We start from the raw sequence: 20027 nt of genomic DNA on the forward strand, positions 1-20027 counted from the left end.
TGCACCCTCTCCTTTCTTCTCCCCATGCACTCTATGAACAGTATGCTTTGTCTGTATAGCGCGCAAGAAACAATACTCTTCACTGTATACCAATAGATGTGACAATAATAAATCAAATCAAATTAATCTTCAGTGAGAAAATAAAGGAAATTGAGGAATTCTACCATAATAAACATTCTTTGTGAAAAGGATACTGTCCGCTGATTCACACGAGTAACAATTTGTGTTGGAACGAGTCAAGTTATCCAGTTGGTGAAATTATAGCTGGAAGGAATGACTTAAAGGTTGATGAGATGTTATGAGTTGGTAATCCAGTCAATAACTTTAAGATGACATTGATAAGCATCACAGACTAGCTAACATCATCAAGGCAGCTCAACTGTAAAGTCCTGGGTATAATTTTCCCTCCAATATGGTAAGTAAATAGATAAGTCCACTTTCAAGTTACTTTAACTTACAAGAACATCGATTCATTTTGCAAAATTTGAAGTTCGCTGTTAAAATGTACAATATAAATTTAGACACGAGACAATTCTGCAAGAATCCCAGGTCCCCCACAATTGTTCTCAACTGAGTGATTTGTTGAACAGATGCTTGCCCAAGCTGTTTGCTTTCAGTGTGAGTCTGTTGACAAAGTGATGAATGCCCCAGGGTCTATGCAGACTTCTTCAGGTTCAAACCCCTCCAGATTGTAGGGAATCAGAAACTTTTTGAGATGGAACAGAAAACCTCTCAAGCATAATTATAAGGAAGGCAATGGCCGAGTAGTATTATCGTTAGACTATTGATCCAGAAACTCAGCTAATGTTCTGGGGACCCCGTTCGAATCCTGCCACGGCAGATGGGTGAAATTTGAATTCAATAAAAAATATCTGAATTACGGATCTGCTGATGACCATGAAACCATTGTTGGCTGTCGCAATCTGGTTCACTAATGTCCTTTAGGAAAGGAAATCTGCCATCCTTACCTGGTCTGGCCTACGTGTGGCTCCAAAGCCACAGCAATGTGGCTGACTCTCAACTGCCCTCCAAGGGCAACTAGGGATGGGCAATAAATGATGACCAGCAAACTATGCCCATGTCCCACGAATGAATGAAAAAATCATGAAAGGTTGACCTCGGAATGCTGCATTGTGAAAAGTCAATGACCTCATTAAATGAGCCAGAAAATTATGTATAAGGGATCCTTGGACCTGGATCATTACAAGACTGCAATGGATCAGTGGAAAGTTACTTACAACAAAGGCAAAATGCTACAGGCACCTCAAATCTGAAATAAATACAGAATTCTGGGAATACTCCAGAGCAGGAAGCATCTACAAAGAGAGAAACAGAGTTAAATTTCAGATAGAAATGAGCTGACTGTTTTACTAAGATGGTGAGCTTTTATTTATGTCTGCGCTGCTGGACTGCATGTCTTGGTGGGAGACTGTGATTGATTTAATGTTTATTTTTAGCACTCGGGCAATAAAATTCCAAAATGTGTGAATTTGAAATTTGATTTGATTTGATTTATTATTGTCACATGTATTAACATACAGTGAAAAGTATTGTTTCTTGCGCACTATACAGACAAAACATACCATTCATAGAGAAGGAAACGAGAGAGTGCAGAATGTAGTGTTATAGTCATGGCTAGGGTGTAGAGAAAGATCAACTTAATGCAAGGTAGGTCCATTCAAAAGTCTGACAGCAGCAGGGAAGAAGCTGTTCTTCAGTTGGTTGGTACATGACCTCAGACTTTTGTATCTTTTTCCCGAAGGAAGAAGGTGGAAGAGAGAATGTCCAGGGTGCTTGGGGTCCTTAATTATGGTGGCTGCTTTGCCAAGGCAGCGGGAAATATTGACAGAATCAATGGATGGGAGGCTGGTTTGTGTGATGGATTGGGCTACATTCACGACCTTTGGTAGTTCCGCGTGGTCTTGGGTAGAGCAGGAGCCATACCAAGCTGTGATACAACCAGAAAGAATGCTTTCTATGGTTCATCTGTAAACGTTGGTGAGAGTCGTTGCTGACATGCCAAATTTCCTTAGTCTTCTGAGAAAGTAGAGGTGTTGGTGGGCTTTCTTAACTATAGTGTCAACATGGGGGGACCAGGACAGGTTGTTGGTGATCTGGACACTTAAAAACTTGAAGCTCTCGACCCTTTCTACTTCATCCCCATTGATGTAGACAAGGGCATGTTCTCCTTTACACTTCCTGAAGTCGATGACAATCTCCTTTGTTTTGTTGACATTGAGGGAGAGATTATTGTTGCCGCACCAGTTCACTTGATTCTCTATCTCATTCCTGTACTCTTTCTCGTCATTGTTTGAGATCCGACCCACTACGGTGGTGTCGTCAGCAAACTTGAAAATCGAATTGGAGGGGAATTTGGCCGCACAGTCATAGGTGAATTCCTCCTGTTAGTAGATTCCATTTATGCATTGTTGCTCTTAGAAGCAGTCCATCTCTCCTAGTCAAAAATACGAATTTTCAAATTTTTTGGATTCCAATCTGCTGCCCTGGTCGGGTTTTTAGAGTTTAGAACAAAGAACAAAGAACAAAGAACAATACAGCACAGGAACAGGCCCTTCGGCCCTCCAAGCCCGCGCCGCTCCCCGGTCCAGGATTGAATCCTGAATCCAGGATCCCCGCCCAATTTTCTAGCCTATCTACATACTAATATCCTATCCCCGAGATGTCCCTCACAGCTATGATGCTTTGTTCATCACAACCTATTAACTCACCCCTACCCCCCCATTCCAGACCATGTGATCTCCAGGGAGAGGCGAAAACCCAGAGTGAAAACCCCAGGGCCAATATGGGGAAAACAAATCTGGGAAATTCCTCTCCGACCCCCTGAGGCGATCGAAACGAGTCCAGGAGATCACACTGGCCCTGATCGGAAAATGCTTCCCAACCCTATTCATTTCCACTTCCACGAACACCATATGAATTCCCTGCCCCTGAGACAGGTTCCCAACTATCCGCAGTCTCGCTCTGTACTGGCACCAGCAAGATGATCATAGAATGAAGCCTTGAAACGAGAAACAAAGAACAATTAGCCCGCGCCGCTCCCTGGTCCAAACTAGACCACTCTTTTGTATCCCTCCATTGCCACTCCGTTCATATAGCTGTCTAGATAAGTCTTAAACGTTCCCAGTGTGTCCGCCTCCACCACCTTGCCCGGCAACCCATTCCAGGCCCCCATGACCCTCTGTGTAAAATATGTCCTTCTGATATCTGTGTTAAACCTCCCCCCCTTCACCTTGAACCTATGACCCCTCGTGAACGTCACCACCGACCCGGGGAAAAGCTTCCCACCGTTCACCCTATCTATGCCTTTCATAATTTTATACACCTCTATTAAGTCTCCCCTCATCCTCCGTCTTTCCAAGGAGAACAACCCCAGTTTCCCCAATCTCTCCTCATAACCAAGCCCCTCCATACCAGGCAACATCCTGGTAAACCTCCTCTGTACTCTCTCCAAAGCCTCCACGTCCTTCTGGTAGTGTGGCGACCAGAACTGGACGCAGTATTCCAAATGCGGCCGAACCAACGTTCTATACATCTGCAACATCAGACCCCAACTTTTATACTCTATGCCCCGTCCTATAAAGGCAAGCATGCCATATGCCTTCTTCACCACCTTCTCCACCTGTGATGTCACCTTCAAAGATCTGTGGACTTGCACACCCAGGTCCCTCTGCGTCTCTACACCCTTTATGGTTCTTCCATTTATTGTGTATCTCCTCCCTACATTATTCCCACCAAAATGCATCACTTCGCATTTATCAGGATTGAACCCCATCTGCCATTTCTTTGCCCAAATTTCCAGCCTATCTATATCCTTCTGTAGCCTCTGACAATGTTCCTCACTATCTGCAAGTCCTGCCGGTTTTGTGTCGTCCGCAAACTTACTGATCACCCCAGTTACTCCTTCTTCCAGATCATTTATATAAATCACAAAAAGCAGAGGTCCCAATACAGAGCCCTGCGGTACACCACTAGTCACAGGCCTCCAGCCGGAAAAAGACCCTTCCACTACCACCCTCTGTCTTCTATGACCAAGCCAGTTCTCCACCCATCTAGCCACCTCCCCCTTTATCCCATGAGATCCAACCTTTTTCACTAGCCTACCATGAGGGACTTTGTCAAACGCTTTACTAAAGTCCATATAGACAACATCCACGGCCCTTCCTTCGTCAACCATTTTGGTCACTTCTTCAAAAAACACCACCAGGTTAGTGAGGCATGACCTCCCTCTCACAAAACCATGCTGACTATCGTTAATGAGTTTATTCCTTTCTAAATGCGCATACATCCTATCTCTAAGAATCTTCTCCAACAACTTCCCCACCACAGACGTCAAGCTCACCGGCCTATAATTACCCGGGTTATCCTTCCTACCCTTCTTAAATAACGGGACCACATTAGCTATCCTCCAATCCTCTGGGACCTCACCTGCGTCCAGTGACGAGACAAAGATTTGCGTCAGAGGCCCAACGATTTCACCTCTCGTCTCCCTGAGCAGCCTTGGATAGATTCCATCAGGCCCTGGGGATTTGTCAGTCTTTATATTCTCTAACAAACCTAACACTTCCTCCTTTGTAATGGAGATTTTCTCCAACGGTTCAACACTCCCCTCCGAGACACTCCCAGTCAACACATCCCTCTCCTTTGTGAATACCGACGCAAAGTATTCATTTAGGATCTTTTAGAAGTTGTGGGTTACACAATCTGGAACGATTTGTGATGTATTTAAGAATGGCAGGAGGGAATGTCATTCACTGAATAAGTGCTAAAGGGGTAGGTGAACAGAGATTTAGGCACTCAAGTACATAAGCTATTGAAGCTAGCTTGAAAAATGATCAGGGTGGCTATGGGATGCTTGGCTTCATCGTAGAATGCAACAGAATGGAGATGTTATTGCAATCAGAGCCATGGTCTGACTAATAGTACAATTTTAAAGGGATTGCAAAGGCAGCAAGACATCTGGCCATTTGTGCACAAATCCTTGAAGATGACAAGAGAGGTTAATAGAGTAGTTAATAAAGTATATGGGGTCCAGAACTTTTAAACAGAGGCATAGGGGGCGATCTTATGAAAATAATTCTAAGTCCAGAATGAGTGTGAAAACTGGAGAGTTTCTGATCCGTGTTTTGGGCAAATTGAAATCTGCGATCTTTTGCTGTTAGAGCAAATAACACCCCTCAAAACCCATTTCTTGCCAGGAGGGGGCAGGGCTTACATCACCAGAATGCTGGCTGAGAGCAGCACAGGGTGCCATTGTGCATGTGCAGGTCTACCAGTGAGGCCATCACATTTAATCACCAACTGTGATTCTCATCGGAGAGAACTTCACCCGACGAGACCACAGAGGCAAGTGATCCCTGAAGATTGAGTCTCGGGCTCGCTAATTTCATTTAAATAATCTTTTTATATAAATAATTTATTAAATAATTGTTAAATAATTTATTTAGCCTCATGTTGCAAGTGGGCGTGAGGCTGAGTGCAGCGGATATCCGGTGCCGGTAAGATTGCGAGAGGTGAGAAATCAGGCGTGAACCTGATTTCTCGGCTCTCTTGCGATCTTACCTGGCTTGCCCTGCCCATCGGCCGGTGGGGTGCGATGGTAAGATTACCCCCATAGAGTACAAAAGTTAGGAAGTTGAAGGATAATAATAAGGGAGGGTAATAATAAGGAGACTAGGTTAAGGTAAAGATTACAAGGTGCCTTATATATAGAATAAGGATTCACCGTGTGCCTAATACAATATGCAAAGGTATTGTCTGTATAACCAAAATTTAATCAAGTATTATGAAATTAAACTGCATTAATTAAAAGGGTTCTGTAAACCTTGGCCAATGGGCCATCTAACTGCTCAGCATGATGGGAAATAGACAGTAGTAGACAGACCAAATTCTTTTGAGACAAAGGAGTATAGAGAGAGCAGTTCTCCTTATCAGCTTGAGTAAGGTAGCTGCAAGTTAATCAGGGCTTTGGAATGTACGGGAGTTCATTAGATCATTGGTAATGAGGTTGTTACTGTTTCTTATGCTGATAGTGGGACTAGACACAGGCAAGGGAATGACTCCCCTTACTAATTAGAATTTGCAGCTTATAGCAATATCCTTGAATCTACTGGATTTACATAGTTACATTTCCTTGTAATGAGGGAAGAACTTTCAGGTGCAATGGGCTAATGAGCTCCTAAGCCTGCTGACAGGAAGAATGTTATTGGCTAAGGTAGTAATGTGTAATATTGTAATTGGACCCTCCAGTTTGGGTGACAAGGTGGGTGGGAAATCGAAGTGTTCATAAGAATATATCAATCGCACACTTTTACTGTTATGTCAGAAAGCATAGCCGGTGCTTGTTGACTATCTTTTCTCCTGATGCATGTATTAGCAATAAGCTTCTTCTAGCTCTTAAACTACATGCTGTCTTTCATGGTCTCTGTGCTGGTGGAGTTCAGCTGAGAATAAGACCCCCCCCAGAGGGACACCCTGGAAAATTCCTCTTACAGAAGTGATGCTAAACAATTGTAAGATACTAGTTCAGCCCCAGGTGATTTACTATGTCCTGATTTGGGCTCCGCACTTCAGGAAGGACGTGAAGACTTTGGAGAGGGTACAGGAGAGATTTACCAGTTCATTAGATCATGGTTAATGAGGTTGGCACTGTTTCTCATGCTGATAATGGGACTGGACATAGGCAAGGGAATGACTCCCCTTACTAATTAGAATTTGCAGCTGATAGCAATATCCTTGAACCTACTGGATTTACATAGTTAGATTTCCTAGTAATGAGGGAAGAACTTTCAGGTGCAATGGACTAAAGAGCTCCTAACCCTGTAGAAAGTATGCAGGGATGAGGGGTTACAGTGACATGGGTGGACTGGAGAAGCCTGAATTATTCCTAGCGCAGAGAAGAATGAAGAGAGAATTGACTTGTTTAAAGTTGTGATGAATTCAGACAAAATAAAAAGTAACCGTTTCCAATGTTTGAAGGACCAATAGCCAGAGGCAACATGAGGAAAAACTATTTTACACCGTGGTTAGATTTGGACACCCTGTCTGATAAAGATTCTAAAGTAGCCTCCAAATGGACTTGGATAAATATTTAATGGATCAAAAATTGCAAAGGAAACTAGATTGCTCTTTAGAAAGAGCTTGCACAGGTTTGATGGATTGACTGGTCTTCTGTTTTGACAACAGTTAAGATTATCTGACAGCCAGAGGATATGACTGCACAAGATTAGAGGATTCTTGTGGTACTGCTTTTGAGCTAGTTAGATAGTTAGAGGCAGGAATACCTGGTCAAGGAGAGAGGAAAGTTGGACTCAGAAGTTAATATTATGGAGGAGTACAGAAATGCTGAAAGGCCGACTGGGCAGATCTGTTGACAAGGATAAGAACAGAGAAGGAACACTTGAATCCAGGGCTGGTGTGAGTTGAAGAGAATGTGGGAGTTAGGTGAATCATGGGTGAATCGTGCAGGATGGATAAGTAATGGGTGATGATCTAGGATGACCAGTGGAGTACACAGGGTCAAACTCAATAGGACCAAATTAGAGAGAAGTTGGGGCAGGCAAGGAAATACAATGGAGCCCCGTTGTAATGCGTTGGTTGGGGTCCATAAAATGTTATCGCAGATGTTATCGGGGTTGCGCTAAATCGGGGTCGCGCTAAATCACTAAACTGGAAGGAGCAAAAAAAAGGTCCAATGATTCACCGCATCATATCCGATTTCGTGCTAAATCGAGGCGCGTTACAACAGGGCTCCACTGTACAAGGGATTGGATTGTACAGAGGCCCCACTGAAGAAAGCAAACGTGAGGAAAGAAGCATAACTCAAACCACAGGCCTCTGTGGGAATATGGGTCTCTAGAACAAATTTATTGGATTGCTTTCCAACAGCAGGTGAGCATCTTAAAGATTTTGGGGCAAATTTTCCCATTCCGCCCACGTAGCAGGTGAAGGGCAGACCTTGGAAAGGGCCGCTGACCTCAGGCAGGATTTTCTGGTTTGGGGGCGTATGTGGCTGGAAAATCCCACCCTTTGTGTCATGTATTTTGTATGTTATAAATTGCATAAAGTATATTGCAGAAGGAAGTTGGAAAAATGTTTGAGTATTCTGATTAGCTTATAATGTTTCCTGATTGACAACTTTCAAAACATTAGAATGTCTTAATCAATTATTTTTTGTGTGGGTTGCTTGTACAAGACTAGCTTTTCTAATCGTCCACATTTGAATGAATTAACATGATTAAGTGAACATATGGTTGTTTGAGTAAATTGTATTCAAATATTCAAATAAGGTGGCACGGTGGCATATTGGTTAGCACTGCTGCCTCACAGCGCTAGGGACCAGGGTTCAACTCTTGGCTTGGGACACTGTACGGAGTTTGCACCTTCTCCCTGTGTCGGCGTGGGTTTCCTCTGGGTGCTCCGGTTTCCTCCCACAGTCCGAAATTTGTGTAGGTTAGGTGCATTGGCTGTGCTAAATTCTCCCTCTGTGTACCCGAACAGGCGCCTGAGTGTGGCAACTAGAGGATTTTCACAGTAACTTCATTACAGTGTTAACGTAAGCCTACGTGTGACACTAATAAATAAAGATCTTCTGAAAAGAAACAGACAATATTTGCAGATTCTCTGAATGTGTTCTAAACAAAAGGATTTTAGAATGCCAAAAATGGATTGATTTGAGGCTCCAGTAAGTAAAATCTCCAGCTCTTCTCTGATGATACCAACAGAGGATATAGAGCAAATTACACAACCAAACCCTGAAGGATTTAGAACTTTTATATAACTCGGATAATAGATTCATGTTTTCTGATGTTCTCTAGTATGTATCTTAATACCCAGCTTAGGTGGAAAGACACCAGTATAAAAGGGGTCTTGGTTTAAGGAGGGTTTGTATTATTATATTGCTTCAGTATCCTGCTGGATAGTCAGAAGCTTTTCCCAGGATGGAAGAGTCAATTACTAGGGAGTGTAGGTTGAAGGTGCGAGGGGCAAGGTTTAAAGGAGATGTACAGGGCAAGTTTTTTACACAAAAGGTGGTGGGTTCTTGGAACTCGCTGCCGGGTGAGGTAGTGGAAGCAGATGCGATAGTGACTTTTAAAGGGTGTCTTGACAAATACATGAATAGGATGGAAATGGAGGGATATGGTCCCCAGAAGGGTAGGGGGTTTTAGTTCAGGTGGATAGAAGGCCGAAGGGCTTGTTCCTATGCTGTAATTTTCTTTGTTCTTTGATAGTAATAGATACTCAAGTTTGTAAAACAGAAGTGCTGTTGATTATTGCTCAAAGTGAAATGATTGTGAGGACCACAAATCCAGCTGATTATGTTGCTTGCTTTGCGCTTTATCAATGTAATTTACTGCACTTGTTCTAGAGGATTAGACAGGCAATTAAAATATGTGTCATCATAAGTTTTGCTGACATTATCTGCACTTTTCTGATTGACCGCATTGATCTTGCTTTCAGAAGTATAGTCATCTTATTGATTTTCTGTTGTGTTTCCTGCAATATCCCAAAAAGACATGACATATTAGATTCCTTATGATCATATCTTTGTGATGGTGAAGATCTCACACATGGCATTGAATATAAACCATCTGGTCTTTTGTCAGCTCGTGCGATCAACTGCGGTTTAATTACATCCTCCAAAACCCCTTGGATCTTCTTTTCCAGAAGCAGTGGAGGGTTTGCTTTATTACATTGCTTCTGTAAAGAGATTGATGCCACCTTCTGGAATGCCATCTTTTGGATGAGACCTCAAACCAAGACCCCAGACACCCTTTGAGATAGAAACATAGAAACTAGAAGCAGGAGTAGGCCATTCGGCCCTACAAGCCTGCTCCACCATTCATTTTGATCATGATTGATCATCAAATTCAAAATCCTAATCCCCCTTTTCCCCCAATAGCCCTTGATCCCTTTAACTCCAAGAGGTATATATAATTTCTTCTTGAAATCAGACAACTTTTTGGCTTCAACTACATTTGGTGGTAGTGAATTCCACACATTCACCACTCTCTGGATGAAGAAATTTCTCTTCACCTCAGTTTTAAAAGGTTTATCCCTTATCCTCAAACTATGACCTCTCGTTCTGGACTCCCCCACCATTGGGAACATTCTTTCTGAATCTACCCTATCTAACCCTGTTAGAATTTTGTAAGTTTCTATGAGATCCCCTCTCACTCTTCTAAACTCCAGTGAATATAATCCTAACCGACTTAGTCTGTCCTCATATGACAGGCCTGTCATCCCAGGAATCAGCCTGGTAAACCTTGGTATGGGAGTAAAAGATCCCATTCACTATTTTGACGAAGAGGAAGTGAATTCTTCCCCACCTCCTGACCTATATTGATTCTTCAGTCGATATCAGTAAAACAGATTATCTCATCATTATCTCAATAATGTTTGTGGACCATTGTTGTGCACAAACTGAATGATATAGTCCCTACGTTACAGGAGGGAGAACACTTTAAAGTACATGTTTGGTTGCAAACCACTTTGGGATGTCTTGAGGTAATGGAAGGGCCTGTATAAATACAAGACATTCTTTCTTTCCACAACTAACATGTTAACTGTATGTAATATGGAAGGTAATATTGCAGAGAGAAGGAATGTTGCCCTGTAGGTTAGTTTATATAGTTTAGTTTGTTTTATTAGTGTCACAAGTCGGCTTACATTAACACTGCAATGAAGTTACTGTGAAAATCCCCTAGTCGCCACACTCTGGCGCCTGTTTGGGTACACTGAGGGAGAATTTAGCATGGCCAATCCACCTAACCAGCACATCTTGTGGAGATGTCACAGCCACTTTTTCCCCTGTTCTTCAAGGGAAAGTGGCCTCCTACTGTGCTGTAACAATTCTATTCTGAGGATTTGATATGGTTCCATGGACCCAGGTGAAATCCTGATATCTCACATGAATGAATGATCATTCAGACTGGATGGACTACACCCCAGGGTTCTGAAGGAGATTGTGGAGGCATTGGTGGTGATCTTTCAGGAATCACTGGAGTCAGGGAAGGTCCCAGAGGACTGGAAAAAGGCTAATGTAGCACCCGTTTAAGAAAGGAGGGAGGCAGAAGATGGAAAATTATAGGCCAGTTAGCCTGGCCTCAGTTGTGGCTAAGACCTTGGAGTCCATTATTAAGGATGAAATTGCAGAGGACTTGGGAATGCATGATAAAATAGGGTTGAGTCAGCGCGGCTTCGTCAAAGGGAGGTCATGTCTGACAAATCTGTTAGAATTCTTTGAGGAGGTAACGAAGAAATTAGACAAAGGTGAGCCAGTGGACCTGATTTGTCTTGGATTTCCAGAAAGCATCTGACAAGGTGCCTTTCAGGGGCCTGCTAAATAAGCTACGAGGCAAAGGTGTTAGAGGCAAGGTACTGGCATGGATTGAAGATTGGCTGATGACAGAAGGCAGAGAATGGGGATAAGGGGGTCCTTTTCAGGATGGCAACTCATGGCTAGTGGTGTTCCACAGGGTTCAGTGTTGGGACCACAACTTTTCACTACATAAATCAATGATCTGGAAGATGGAACTGAGGGCATGGTTGCTATATTTGTGCATGATACAAGGATATGTACATAGACAGATAGTGTTGAGAAAGTGGGGAGGTTGCAGAATGACATGGACAGGTTAGGAGAGTGGGCAAAGAAGTGGCAGATGGAATACAATGTGGGAAAGTGTGAGGTTATTCACTTTGGTCGGAAGCATAGAGGCGTTGACTATTTCCTAAATGGGAAAGACTTTGGAAATCTGAAGCACAAAGGAACTTGGGAGTCCTGGTTCAGGATTCTCTTAAGGTTAACATGCAGGTTCAGTTGGCAGTTGGGAAGGCAAATTCAATATTAGCATTCATTTCTAGAGGGCTAGAATGCAAGAGCAGGGATGTACTGCTGAGGCTGGATAAGGCTCTGGTCAGACCCCATTTGGAATATTGTGATCAGTTTTGGGCCCCATACCTAAGGAAAGATATGCTGGCCTTGGCGGGCATCCAGAGAAGGTTCACAAGAATGATCCTAGGAATGAAGGGTTTGTCAAATGAGGAGCAGTTGAGGAGTCTGGGTCTATACTCGATGGAGCTTAGAAGGATGAGGGGGAATCTAACAAACTTACCGAATGCTGAGAGGCATAGAAAGAATGGACATGGAGAAGATGTTTCCACTAGTGGGAGAGACTAGAACCTGAGGGCGCACAACCTCAGGGTGAAGGGACACTCCTTTAAAACCGAGATAAGGAGGAATTTCTTCAGCCAGAGGGTGGTGCATCTGTGGAACTCATTGCCACGGAGGGTTGTGGAGGCCAGGTCACTGAGTGTCTTTAAGACAGAGATAGATAGGTTCTTGATCAATAAGGGGATCAAGGGTTACGGGGAGAAGGCAGGAGAATGGGAATCAGAATCATATCAGCCGTGATTGAATGGCGGAGCAGACCCGATGGGCCGAATGGTCTTATGGTCTTATGTTCTTATAGTCTTATGGTAACTTGTGAGCTTTGGTAGTAAGTGCTAACAGACTGCTTGACCAAAGGAAAAGTTATTTCTGAACCCGTTGGTGCCCTTTCCTGATATCTATACATGTGCAAACAGGCCAAAAATACAAAGCTTCTGTGTGTACCAGGATCAAGTCCTTAGCATCCTCCTTTACAGTAACAAAATATGGACAACTTATGTGAGCCAAGGAAAGAGGCTGAACAGCTTCCACCTTCTCTACCTCAGATGAGTATTGGGCATCTTCTGTCAAGACAGAATGCTGAATTTGGAAGTACATCAGAGTGCAGGGACCTTGAGTGCCAAGAGACTAGCAGTCAGGAAGGGCATGGAAAAAGCAGAGAACAGAAGAGGTGACCCGATGGCAGAAAAGAAGGCCCCAGGAAGGCAAAAAACATCAGTTGACCTCAGGCCAATGGTATCCAGTTGTGGAAGGGACTGCCACTCGCGTATCAGTCTCTACAGGCACAACAGATGTTGTTCAATACCCTGGGTGCCGTCAATCATCGCCAAGACAAATGATAATAATAATAATGCTCAGAGCTCTGCAGAAATGTTAACTTCTGTGTTGATTACACTCCTGTGTAGTACTTTGGGACATCTTACCATGTTAAAGACACTGGGGTGACTTTTCCTGTTCCACCCGCCATGGGATTCGTAGCGGGCAAGGGGCAGACCATGGAAAGGTCCGTTGACCTCGGGCAAGATTTTCCGATATAAGGGCAGGCGCGGCCATAATATCCCACCCACCATGTAAATGAAAATGTCAGTATTGGTTGTAAATACTTTGCAAAACCCCACTACGGAACTCCCCAATCCCCCCCGGCACTACCACTACAGAACTTTGTTCCCCCACCACACAGAACTCTGCTCCCCAACCATCACCAGAAACCCTGCCCCCCCCCCCTTCACCCCCCTCCCCCGCTCCTCCACCATGGAAATGGAACTGTATGCAACATCCCCTCATGGGACCGTGCTTTTTCGCCCTCCCCGCACCCCCCCCCCCCCATGTGTTTTCTGGCAGTGGAGGCAGCTCGCCAGTGGGATCTTCTGGTCCTGTCGATGTCCATGGGACGGGGAAACTTGTCATTGGAGCGGTAAAATCTGGAAAATTCCTCCCAGGACTTTTGGTTACGATTAGATATCAGTAGTTCCAATTTGGAATTAACTTGATATCAAATTGATAATGTGCTCAAAGCAACATCCGTGCATACTCAAAGCTATCAAATATACTCAGCAACCTGAGTACACATGAAAACAAAAATGATATCAAAATGTTTGGGTAGGTATTTTCAAATCAAAATAATATAATTTTAATTAAAGGATTATGAATTCTAGATGCTAAATACACATTTGTCGCAGATTTGATATTTTTAAGTTACCATGTTGGAAGTGTTAAATTATGTTTTTTTATCGCTGATGTATATTTAAATATTTTTGAAAAATATCTCCAATTTTCATTTCAGATTTCCAGCATTGTTTTTGTCTCTAAGCAATGCTTAGTAATTGTTTACAGTCACAATTCCGCATCTGCATGCCATTGTCTTATTGTGAATACATTTGCTTTGAGTAAAAGTAGAGGAATGGACACTGATGTGGGAAGAAGAGTCATATCTATGGGGTGATGTTGGTGTAGTGGTAGTATTGTTGGAGAGGCCTGGGCTAATGCTCTGGAGAAATGGGTTCAAATCCCCAGAATGGCAGCTGATGGAATTTAAATTCCATTAACAAGATCGGGAAGTGAACACTCTCTCAGGAATGGCGACCATGAAATTAGCATCGATTGTTGTAAAAATCCATCTGGTTCACTAACGCCCTGGTCTGGCCTACATGTGACTCCAGGCCCACGGCAATGTGATTGACTCTTAACTACCCTCTGAAACGGCTGAGTGAGGCACTCAGTTCAAGGGCAATTAGGGATGGGCACCAAATGCTGACCTTGCCGGTGGCACCCACATCCTGTGAAAGAATATTGGACTCCAAGTGTTAACTCTCACCAGAACATTCCCATCCCACCCGCCACAGGAATAGTAGCGGGCAGGAGACGGTCCATGCAAAAGTCCGTTGACCTCGGGTGGGATTTTCTGGTTTTGGGGTGAGCGCGGCCGGAAAATCCCACCCCACTGTTTCTCTCTCCATAGATGCTGCAAGGCCTGCTGAGTTCTACCAACACTTTCTATTTTTACCTAACGTAGAACCAGGTGGCACGGTAGCACAGTGGTTAGCACTGCTGTCCCACAACGCCAGGAACCCAGATTCAATTCCCGGCTTGGGTCACTGTTTGTGCGGAGCCTGCACGTTCTCCCCGTGTCTGTGTGGGTTTCCGCCGGGTGCTCTGGTTTCCTCCCGCAGTCCAAAGCTGTGCAGGTTAGGTGGATTGGCCATGCTAAATTGCTCCTTTGTGTCAGGGGGACTAGCTAGAGTAAATGCATGGGGCTATGGGGATAGGGCCTTGGTGTGGTTATGATCAACGCAGACTCAATGGGCCGAATGACTTCCTTCTGCACTGTAGGGATTCTATCTATGAACTGACTCTGGTCCTGTGTAGAACCACCTATTTTTAAAGGAAGATGTCTCCTTGAAGAAAAAGACAATTGATTTCTAGTCCAATGAACCTATTTCCACACATGGCGCACGAGCAACTTTGCATCTTTTTCATTTGGTCACTATCATGTGAAAAGCAGAGTGTATTACAGGATCCTGAAACAGAGACAGATGTCCAATTGCACCCAAAACCAATTACCTAACAAAAACCACCACCTCATTTCCGTAGAGTAGATTGCACATAAATATTTATTGATCATCTATCTGTCATGGTTGCACACACTTACAGATATTAACATTCCATTAAAATACCTAAGAGAGCGTGAGTTATAGATGGATCGACAACAATGTAGCTTTAATTCCCTTAACCACACTCCATTTGAGCCGCATTCCTTGCCACAAATGTGGGATTGGAGAATTTTCCCTCTGATTTCTCGCTTTTTGATTGTCGCTGAGTTTAATTGCTACCTCACTGTGTCTGTGTTTTCAGCTGACTAGATCTTGAGCTCTGGAAGTCCCTTCCTTCATCTCCCTGCGACTTTCATTAACTGGAAGTCGGAGCAAGGCTCCCGCTGTCTGCCGCCTGACCGCTGAAGCAAGATTGCAGATGCTGTTTCCGAAAGCAAATGCTAAAGATCTGCTCTTAGTCATAGAGTTATAGAATCCCTACAGGGCGGAAGGAGGCCATTTGGCCCATCGAGTCTGCACTGACAACAATCCCACCCAGGCCCTATCCCTGTAATCCCATGTATTTACCATGCTAATCTCCTTGGCGCTAAGGGATGATTTAGCATAGCCAATCAACCTAACCCGCACATCTTCAGAGTGTGGGAGGAACCTGGAGCACCAGGAGGAAACCTGCACAGTCATGGGGAGAATGTTCAAACTCCACACAGACAGTGACTAAGCCGGGAATCGCGCCTGGGTCCCTGGTGCTGTGAGGCAGCAGTGATAACCACTGTGTCACAGTGGCGCCCACAGTAAAATTAGTGATATAATATTGTAATACTTCCACAGAAAGAGGATAACCTGTCAATCTCTGATAGAGTTGTGATCATTGAGATAATGTTGAAAACAGCTTTAAGTTTGATTGTTTTAACAAATGTGGGAAATGTCTGGAACAGACTGTTAAGGCAGACGATACAGGCTGATAATGTTAGCATTAGGGTTACTGGATATATATCTGTCAAAGAAAAAAATTTGATAGAGTATAGGATCCAGTTCGATGGTTACAGTGAACTTTCCTGACCCTATACATTCCTATGTTTCCATCATTAACTACTCGAGAAAATCCAGCATTCAAATTGATACAAATTTAATACCTGCCGCAATCAATTCCGTCCGTTTGACGCAAAATGGTGTATTTCCGAATTCAGCTACAGATATAAATAGTCTTGTGAATGCTGAGGACAGAAATTCAATTTATTGTAGACCTTTGAAATAAGAGCTAGTTTAATATCAAGATAAACATTTTAAGCATTGGCAATGCAGAGAATGCTATCTATAAGTCTTATGGAATAGTGCTGGAACTCCCAACGGTGTCATTTGGTGGGTTTACATTCACAATTCCCTAAATGGTGAGGTTCACAGTTGTACTCTGTTACTACGACTGCTGGTAAGCATGGGCAGTCATCCCTACGAGAGAGAGAACTAAAATGCGACGGGGCCAGGCTGATGCCATGTGTCTTCATGACTATTTGTTGAGTGGCCCTGCAGAGACTACTGGGAAGTGGGAAAGCACAGAGCGAGACTAAAAGATGCAAAATAACACATTCGCAGCAGCCACTTCAATGAATGTGCTCCTTGTGCGAGGGATTGTGCATCACGTGCCATGTTGCTTCTGTCATTACGAAATGGCTCATCTTCCGACTTACTGTGAGGAACACAGCAGGAAGTGATTTTTAAAAGCCATCAGCTTCAGCCAGGATAAAACCTCATCAGAATTAATATCATTCAGCCCACTGGACAAGACAACGGGGACTAAAAAGTCAGGTCTAAAGTCATTTGTAGTTGCCAGTAGTCTCAAGCATCAATAATGCATGATCTGCTTAGGTTTCAAAGGCTTGGCCTACACTAGTGATCACCACCCTTTGTCCTTTCTCTACTTTGTTAATGTAAAGCAACAATTACTAGTAGTCCAGCAAGCGCCTGGATGAAAGGATTCCCATGGCTAAAGTATCTAAAAACTCTTCATTTTTAATCTACTTTGAACTTAGATCAAGGCAGAATGCGACAATGCAGGCGGTATTATGACGTGGCCTTCTTTTCATCGCAATCGCGCACATAAAATAATTAGAGAAATTATTCTAGCACAGCATGGATGTCAACGTTCATTGTCCCTCTCACCCCACTCCTCACGCATTCAGCCCTTATTTGGAATTTCAAACATCTCCCTCATAGCAACCAGCTGAAAAATCACATCTCACAGCCTGCAAAAACATTCTGACATCTTTCCGGTTCGATATTTTTCATGCTTTCTTCCTTTTTATATAATTGGATGCTCCCCACACAGACACATACCTTACAGGGTGGCAACAGTGACATTATAGTAGCTTTAGCAAATCTGAGCTAGGGGGGTGCAAAAGGAATCCCACTACTGCCAACCACGATTAATAGTTTGTCTAGTGTTGGAAAGTGAATGGATTGAACCTAACAAATGCCCATCATAGCGGCTTATTGATATTCAAGAAAACAAAAGGCATGCCGTTGAAGCTTTTCGTCTTGCACGCCTCAGGACAGTATCACAAGAACAACTAATCTCAACATAAGAACATAATAACTAGGAGCAGGAGTAGGCCATCTGGCCCCTCGAGCCTGCTCCACCATTCAGTAAGATCATGGCTGATCTTTTTGTGAACTCAGCTCCACTTACCCACCTGCTCACCATAACCCTTAATTCCTTTACTGTTCAAAAATCTATCTATCATTGCCTTAAAAACATTCAACGAGGTAGCCTCAACTGCTTCACTGGGCAGGGAATTCCACAGATTCGCAACCCTTTGGGTGAAGAAGTTCCTCCTCAACTCAGTCCTAAATCTGCTCCCCCTTATTTTGAGGCCATCCCCCTGAGTCCACGTTCCTCAAAGGGAACAACAATTTATACTGCATGAGAATAGGGCGCTAATTGGTTACAAAGTGGATTCTGATTGGTAGAGGCATTACCATGGAGAATTCACCACCAAACAGTCAACTGGAATGCTTTCGTTTAAATTCAAACCACTGCGAATGGCAAGACATTGCCATGAGGAATGAACCAGTAAATAGATGTCTGTCAAGCTTTTGTTTAGTTAAAAAAGGCACACTATGTGGACATTTTCTTTCTCTAAAGGATAGGGCTATGTGTGTCAATATATATAACTTTCGGTACAGATAAGTGAGCCACACTGTGAGCCCGGCTGACAATCTTAAATTGGTCATTAGTCTTGGTATAATTGTTTAGTACGTATGTCCAATTAATCATCCAATTAGGTCAAAATGCATCCAGGCAGAGGGATCTGGGTGTCTTTTTCCATGAATCGAAGAAAGTCAGTATGCAGGTACAGCATGTAATAAAAAAGGCAAATGAGATGTTGGCATTCATTGCAAAAGAACTGGAATATAAAAGTAGAGAAGTGTTGTTGCAATTGTACAGGGTGTTGGTGAGACCACATTTGGAGCATTGTGTACAGTTTGGTCTCCTTATTTGAGGAAGGATGTAGTGGCATTGGAGGCAGTTCAGAGGAGGTTAACCAGATTGATTCCAGGGATGAAAGGGTTGACACCTGAGGAGAGATTAAACAGTTTGGGCTTGTACTTGCTGGAGTTTAGAAGAATGAAAGGGGATCTGATCGAGGTATATAACATCTTAAAAGGGATTGATAAAGTAAATGTAGACCAAATGTTTCCTCTTGTGGGGAAATCTGAAACAAGAGGTCACAGGTATAGGTTGAGAGGCAGTAGATTTAAAATTTGAGATGATGAAGAACTACTTCTCACAGAGGGTGGTGAATTTGTGGAACTTGCTGCCCCATAGCACAGTGGAGTCTGAATCATTGAATGGTTTCAAGAGGGAGATAATGGAGAAGTTTTACTCAGTCATAGAGAAAGAAGCTGTAATGGTGATATGTTTGACAATCTCTCAATTGTGAACTGACATGAAGGCAGTAGCTCTTCATGTAGTTTTGATGGCAAAAGCCAGGGGGAGCAGAACAGTGCAGTGACAGCCCATAAAGGCAAGTGACATCACTAATTCCTATTTCTTCCCTTCCAAAATCACCTTCTTGATGACTTACAAGACACCTGCCCTCCCTGCAGGAGGGTGGAACATAATTCATTGACATTGCAACAGCATCCAGAAAAATTTCAAGCATTTGGCATGTTGAACATGCTCCATTCTCCTTTATTTACGGGGCTGTATGAATTAAATTACTGCCACTAAAGTTAAGAACACATGTGCACACACACACACATGCATGCACTCGCACACTCGCACATGTGCACAAACATGCACACACACACAAACATACACACATACACACACATAAACATGTGCAAGTGCATCTGCACATCTTTCAAGGTGCACCTGATCATTTCTCCTCAGTGAAAACAGAAAGGGTCAGGAAAGAACACTTTACACATGAGGAGAAGGAAGCTCAGGGGAAGGTGATGGCATTGTGGTATTGTCACAAGGCTAGTAATATAGAGACGCAGGGTAATTCTCTGGGGACTTGGGTTTGAATCCCACCCTGGCACATGGTGGAATGTGAAATTAATAAAATGTCTGGAATTAAACTCATGAACTCATTGTCAATTGTTATAAAAACACATCTGGTTCATTGATGCCCTTTAGGGAAGGAAATCTGTTGTCCTGACCTGGTCTGGCCTACATGTAACTCCAGAATCACAGCAATGTGGTTGACTCTTAAATCCCCGCTGAACTGACCTATCAAACCACTATCAAGCCTATAAAAAGGAATGAAACTGGACAGACCACCCAGCAT

At 43.4% G+C, this 20027-nt stretch overlaps 1 protein-coding gene across 1 annotated transcript in view; it reads right to left on the reverse strand.

The window, feature by feature from the left end:
• Window positions 1-20027, reverse strand: part of ntsr1 (neurotensin receptor 1 (high affinity)) — a 120101-nt gene that overhangs the window by 11300 nt on the left and 88774 nt on the right. The window lies entirely within an intron of this gene.

Source organism: Mustelus asterias, chromosome 20 (assembly GCF_964213995.1).
Source record: "Mustelus asterias chromosome 20, sMusAst1.hap1.1, whole genome shotgun sequence".
Classification (NCBI taxonomy): Eukaryota; Metazoa; Chordata; class Chondrichthyes; order Carcharhiniformes; family Triakidae; genus Mustelus; species Mustelus asterias.